The following is a 7,918-nucleotide window of genomic DNA, read 5'->3' as shown; positions in this document are numbered from 1 at the left end:
ATATATACATATATACATACGTGCGTGTGTGTCTTATCGAACGCACTTTCTCTCTCTCTTTCACTCACATTTCTGACTTCCAAGTTATTTCTCTGATTATAAACTTTATTTGTGTTCTAGATTTTTATGCAATTGTTTTCATTCTTTTTTCGTTTTTCTTTTATCTTTGCTATTCTCTTTCTTCTACAAATGTACAAATGAGATTATTTGATTTGTCTGATATTTGGTTAGGTTCTCCTCTGCTGAGAAATTTGCGAAATGCCGTGTAAACTCCGGAACCAGAGTTTTCATTTTCTATTGTCTGTATATCTTTTCTATCTCCTCATTGAAATACCTGTAGCAAGTCAAGCGCAGTGTAGATTTTTGCTTTGTCATTTATTTTACGTTTATCAATATCCATTTATCAATGGAAATTTTCCCCTCAGAAATGTGTTCTTTAGGTGGCAGGGTCTATATTTATTTATTTATTCATTTATTTATTTATTCGCACGTCACTTCATTTAGGGAGATATTTATTCGCCACGCTGTTTCCAGCTTAGCATTTTGAGGGTGATGACATCTAAATATTTAGTGAAGCACAATCAGAGTTCGCCTTTTATATTCCGAGATATTTTTTTTACATAACGTTGCCTTCTTCCTAATCGTGCGTCATAGAAGGGCATGCATAAGTGTGTGGGTCAAAGAACGGTATACGCATGTGTGTATGCATTTATTTCCCTTTCTCACTATCTATCAATCAACCTGTCGATGTATCTACCCAACTTTCTCCCCCATTTCTCCCTATCTATCTATCTATCTATCTATCTATCTATCTATCTATCTATCTATCTATCTATCTATCTATTTATCTATCTATTAATCTATCTAACTCCACATTCACACAAGAGTACTCAGAGGAAGAGGAGCAACTCTCGTGAACTTTTGCAGTGTTTCTGATGCGGGTGACGGAAATTAAACGTATGTCGGATACATAGCCCGAAAGATTGTGGTAGAATGATTTCCACAGGAGGCACTGACAAGCTAAATAGTGAAGTTAACTTGAAGAACATACTTTGTAAAAGTCCGCTGCTTACTGCGTATTTTGTTTAGTTCGCACGAGCCAATATATTGAAGATATATATCTTCTTGATGCAGCCAGCGTTTCCCAAGCTATAAGATTTTGTTTCTTTTCTCTCCATATCTGGTGTCATACCTCATTATTCTTTTGAAAATTACGGATAAAATTTCAGCAGTATAAAACCAATAAAATTCTTTGTTTTGGGAGATTTTTTACTTTTTGTTTTCCGGTTTCAAACAGAGACTACACATATAGGCGCAGGCGTGTCTGTCTGGTAAGAAGTTTAGACCCATGGCATGTCTACTTGCGCAGGTGCTTTCTACTATAGCCTCGGGCCGAGCAAATCCTTGTGAATGGATTTGGTAAACGAAAACTGAAAAAAGCCCGTCGTGTATATATATGTACGTGTGTGTGTGTGTGTGTGTGTGTGTGTGTGTATGCGCGTGTGTGTGTGTATGTGTGTGTGAATGTGTGTGTGTGTATGTGTGTACGTGTGTGTCTGTGTGTGTGTGTGTGTGTGTGTGTGTGTGGTATCTGTGTTTGTCGTATCTGTGTTTGTCCCCGTCTACCGTTTGAGAACCAGTGCTGGTGTGTTTATTTCCCTGTAAACTATCGGTTTGCCAAAAATGGAGCGATAGAATAAGTACCAGGCTTTAAAATGACAAAAAATATAACAGGGCGCAGGAGTGGCTGCGTGATAAATAGCTTGCTTAATAACCACGTGGGTTCGGGTTCAATCCCGCTGCGTGGCACCTTGGGCAAGTGTCTTCTGCTATAGCTTCGGGCTCACTAAATCCTTGTGAGTGGATTTGGTAGACGGAAACTGAAAGAAACTTGTCTTGGGGGTGTATTTGTAAATAAAATACATAACAATTTTGGTAGCATGAATACAATGGACAGAAAAGGGTATGGACTATATAGAAGTTCCCAATTAAAGCTTAATCTGTTATTATTCTGGGTTCTAGGGATCCCTTTCCTGCTCATTAATATCTTACTTATTTCTAGAAAATGAGTCATCACGTGCAATACTTCATGTAATGAGATGATCGACTATAATTTTGTGGATATTTAGCTGTTATCGAAACAAATTCGAACGACTGAATGCCTTCTTTAACACCTATGCTAATTTATAAGTTTTAGCTTGTAGTTGCTTTTTTAAGGCTGTTAGCGGGTCAGATATTAATCGGTTAAGCCGTTTTACTTCTTAATTTCCATTCATCTCCAGTTTTTTTTATTTATTTATTTATTTATTTTTTTTTTACTTCCAAAGGAAAAACATGTGGACTTCCATGATTTGAATGCTTCTGTGTTAGAAACTGAAGCTCAAGAAACAAAAGAATTTCCTGTGTCTTTCAATCATTAGACTGCACCTATTCTTGGGCACCACCTTGAAGAATATTAGTCGAACGAAACGACCCAAGTATTTATTATTATTTTCTAACCCTGGTACTTTTTCTTTTGCCGAACTGCTTAGTAACGAGGACGTAAACACACAATTACTGGTTCTCAAGAGGAGGTGGGAGACAAATACACACACACACACACACACACACACACAAACACATAAATATACACAAGATTTCGGTCTACTGAAGGCTAATGAAGAAGTCATTTACCCAAGGTGTCAAACAGTGAGACAGAACCTAGAATCATGTGGTTGGGAGCACATTTCTTACTACGCTGTCACCCTAACTTCACTCGTTCATTTTTTGAAATTAGAATGTGATTCAATTCAGAGGATTTACTGCTACAATACCTTTATTTAATGAAAATCTATTTTATTTTCATTCTCAGAGCATAAATAAATTTGTCTACATTTGGAAACACTAGTCATTTCATTTTCTGAAAAGTCGAGATACTGCTGTTTCAATTTCAATTATTCAGAACGAAAATATCATTAAAATAACAACAAAATATAATTAGAAACTTCAAAAGTAAACACATTATATTCATAGATTAAAAAAAGAAGACTACAGCTGTAAACATTTTAACCGTCTCGTTTATTTATTTACTTCTGTATTTTTCATAGGCACAGGCGTGGTTGTATGGTAAAAAGTTTGCTTCCCAACGACACGGTTCCAGGTTCAGCCCTCTGTGCGTCACCTTGAGCAAGTGTTTTCTACAATAGTCGCCGATCGACAAAAGCCTTGAAACTGGAAGCCCGTCGTATATACATATGATATGATAGTGTATAAGAATTTATACATGGAGAGGAGACCACCATGTGAACTCCTTACATGCCAGAGAGGGCAGTCAAAGCCCAAACCACGAAAAGAAATATGTTTACTTATTGCACGCTGTTTGTAAGCGGGTAGAACACTTGAATGAATAAAAAATCTCAGTAAACTCTATATCCATAAGTTTCACCATTAATGTTCAAATAAATCGATTAATTAGTAAATTAATTGATAAATTAACCACCTGTGGCGTGTCCGTAGAATCGCTGAAGAATGCATGATTATGAAACTATAATACGTAACGAAAACAAAACACAGATAAAGCATTTAGTGCCATCTTTATACATCAAGAATTCAAATCGAATGCCCTCAACCAACGTGCAGTGTATAACAGTAGTAAATGAATTCAACCGTGTATGATCTGCCGAAGTATTTAAATATCTAACTATATAAATACAGGGTAAAACTTATTAAATAAATAATTTATACTAGTGGTTAGCATGCGTAATAAAAGTCAAAAGACATAAATATATTTATAATAATGTAGAAGAATTTATACACGGAGAGGAGACCGCTATGTGGACTCCTTACATGCTAGAAAGGACAGTCAAGGCCCAAACCACGAAAAAGAAAGATAGCACTGCTAACCACTGGTATAAATTATTTATTTAATAAATTTTACTCTGTATTTCTATATATTGATGAAACGGAAACGATGCTGTCTCTAAATGATCCTTTGGATTTACCAAACGGGGATAATAACCGAGTCTAGTAAATTTTCACTAACTTCAGTATCACCAGTATTCAGAACCGATTCAAGAGTTAACACGGAAACCGCCAGGATTATATATCCTTCGAAACCATTTTAGGATGTATATATATATATATATAATATTACAAATTTGGGATTTTACCAACAGAACCACAACTCCTATTTCAGGATAACCTGATTGTATGGAATACACATAGAAAGTTATATCCAATAAAATAATATATGCATTTAAAAATCTACTATAAAATACAATAAAATTATTTGAAACAGTATTTGAAAATATCTATATAACTTACGTGTGGGTGGGTGTATATATGCGTGTGTGTGTGTATGTGCGTCTGTGTGTATGTGTGTGTGTGTGTATGTGTGTTTGTGTGTGTGTGTGTGTGTGTGTGTGATTGCATCTGTGTGTGATTGCGTCTGTGTGTTTCTTACCACTTGACAATCTGTGCTGGTCTTTTGACGTCCTCGTGACTGAACGTTTCGTCAAAATGACCGGTAGAATAAATACCACGCGTTAAAAAAAAAAAACAATAAGCCCTGGGGTCGATTCGTTCGACTAAGAATTTTTCCAGGCGATGCCCAAGCATGGCCGTAAGCTAATGAATGAAACATGTAAAAGATGCAATATAAAATGAACCGTAACTTCTAAGTCACTAAAGTTTCGAAGTTTATTTTAAAAACAAAAGCAAAATAAAGTAAAAGTTAATGGTGTCTAAAAATCGACGCTATTACAAATAAGTCGTCTTGCATCTTGATTAGGATGTCAATCTCCAAGAACTATAATTCCTAAATGTCATATTTTCAGAACATTGCACCATAATGCTCTAACTACTTTAACTCTCAAATCATTAGTATTATTTTCTGTTTAATTCATTTTTAATAAGCTCAAGAATACAGTTTCAGTACTGAATTAATAATGACATTTTAAACGACGTAATGGATTTAACTGATTATTCTCGCCCCTCTAAATAATGGTTTCAAATTTTGTCACAAGGCCTGCAGTTTTAGGGGAATGGATGCGACACAGACGCCAGTGAGCTACGTACTTATTAAATGAAGCCCGAAAGGATGAACGGCAGAGTCTATCTTTGCAACATTTGAACTCAAAACGGTAAACGAGAAAGAGATACCATTCAGCATTTTTTTCTGGTGTAGTAATGATTCTGCTGCCTTACATCCCCTCTTAATAATGATTTCAAATTTCGGTACAAGGCTAGTAGATTCAGGAGAGGATTAACTCAATTACATTGACCCAGTGTTCAACTGGCACCTGATATCGACCCCAGAAAGAATGAAAGGCAAATACCATACTGCTGGTTGTTCTTGATTATAGGGAAGAACTCAGACCGTAAAGATGGAAGAAATCTCACTAAGCATTTCGCCCGCCGTGTTAACGATTCTACCAGTTCACCGCCTTAACCCCTCTAAATGATGATTAGTTTACTAGGCTAATTAAGGAATTTTTATTGTTTACCCATTCAGTTCTAAAACAAACAATAGGAACTTCAGTGGTCACAATGTCTTTTTAGTTCACGTAATTAAAAAAAAGAAATGCAGTAAAATAAATATAAATAAAAGTAACGATAACCGCAAGTAAAAATAGTGATATACCTAATGAGTGTGAGCTCTATCTTTGAGCTATTTTCAAGTCCTATCTTTAAGAGTGAGCAAACATCGCTACAAGAAAGGGGTCGAGGTCTTCCCTATAATCAAGAACAACCAGCAGTTGTATGCTTCTTATCGATTTGTTAAGGCAACTATATCCAAACAAATAACGAAATAAAACAAAAGAGATGTATTTTAACGACTCTCTGTAGACATTCATTTGTTCATCCCGGACGTTGACAAATATTTACTGCAAATCTGCGACTGTTTTTTTACATAGTATTCGCATCCTTTTGACAACAGAATGTCTACTGTTCATATATTTACAGCGGATAAAACGGTGACATATAATCAATGAAGGCTTTTTTTAGGTTCCACTGTGTGTGTGTGTGTGTGTGTGTGTGTGTGTGTGTGTGTGTGTGTGTGTGTGTGTGTGTGTGTGTGTGTGTGTGTGTGTGTGTGTGTGTACACACTCACATAAAACAGAGAGGAAGGAGAAAAGGGAGTGATGAGTATGTATTTGCATGTGTGTGAATGCACGAGATAGAGAAGCGGTGGAAGATCGAGAAGGAATCGCAGAGTTCTTCTAATCTTTCGTTCATATCAATATTTAGGCAGAAATGAATTCATACACTAAAAGAACAATCCTATAATTCTATGTATATGTGTGTATGTATGTGTGTGTTTATATATGTATATATGTATGTATGTGTGTATGTGTGTGTATGCATATATGCAGGTTGGTATGTGTGAAGGTAGATATATGTGTGTATATTTTATATACGTATATATGTAAAAATATAGTTGTGTATGTATATGCGTGTATATGTGGATGTTTTTGTCATGATTGTATGATCATATGTGTGTATACATACACATGCACACACACACAAGCGCGCACAAAAAACACATACGCATACAAACACAATCATGCACGAACACACTTCTACTTATTTACCTACAAACAGGAACATTTAGTGCACGAAAAGGTAAATTAGATTTTAAGATGTTTTTCTAAACAAGAAAACCCACTCCTAGTTCATGTTTAGCTTCACTTATGCTACAGAGTAGGTTCATCTTTAGCTACTGTTGTCGAATTTTATATATTACCTGACTACACATATGTCTGTTAACACGTATTATTCTCAATCCATTTCATGAATCTCTTCATTTATTTTACTTTTTTCCATTTAAACACTCAATTTCCAGTTTTATATGGTTAGCAGTTTCTTTTTTATTTTGTTTTCATGGTATTCAATCAATTCTGAAGAAGTCTCTTTCATCCAGAATACAATGATGTTATCAACATGGATCACGCACATTTTGGTAGATACAAAAATTACTTTTCGCAAATAAATATGAATTGTGAGTAAAATATATACAAAAGCCAATTACACCTCACTTCCAGCCAGTGATTAACTTCCGTTTGTAACAGGGGAAACAGGAATATCAACTTAAACTGCAAAACAGTCAATCGCAGATCGCAGGTTCCTTGTATATGGTAGGTACACGAAATGAGGCATCGTTGAATGTAGTTTTACTGTAGTTTTGTGTTTAGAAAAATAAGGATCCCCTTTACTGGTTTCAAATTCCCTGTCCATAATGAAGACCATCAAATATATTATTCCCTTTGAGAGTATTTTATTATATAATTTATTTAGCGGATATGTTTTTGCTTCAGTAATGCAGCCAGATGGCAAAATAGTGGCTGATAATGAATAGCCGACTGAAAGACTATATGATTGGCAACGATGAGATGGTCAGTGATACATTATATTTTATAATGGAGGTTTCCAAAAAGGTCATATATATAAACAAAATTGTGCAAAGATATGGTGTAAATAGCGAACTTGAGTTTCGTGCATTCACGTCATGAAACCTCCTCAGAATTTGTTAGTGCCTGCTAGGAATTTATTTCATAGATGAAATTCGGTTTTTCATTCAGCCAAATCCTAAGAAAGACAGTGATGTTCTTGAATGCACAGCAAATTGTCTTTGATCTTTAAGGATTATGAGAAGCTAATATTTAACTTGTTCTATACATAAGGAGTGTCTTATTTCCAAATTGCAGAATTTGGTATAAATACGAGTACTTTTCAATTTCAAATTTTTGTTTTATCTTATGTAAATATATGTAAATATGTTGGTGTTTGTGTGCGTAGGTGTGTGTGTGTGTTTGTGTGTATGTGTGTACATATGTTTGTATGTATGTATATATAAGATGTATAAGCGTATATATATATATATATATGTGTGTGTGTGTATATATATATATATGATACGTATGTACATAAATTTGTGTCG

Source organism: Octopus bimaculoides, chromosome 15 (genome assembly GCF_001194135.2).
Source record: "Octopus bimaculoides isolate UCB-OBI-ISO-001 chromosome 15, ASM119413v2, whole genome shotgun sequence".
NCBI classification, from domain to species: Eukaryota; Metazoa; Mollusca; class Cephalopoda; order Octopoda; family Octopodidae; genus Octopus; species Octopus bimaculoides.
Note: the sequence above shows the minus strand (reverse complement) of the source record.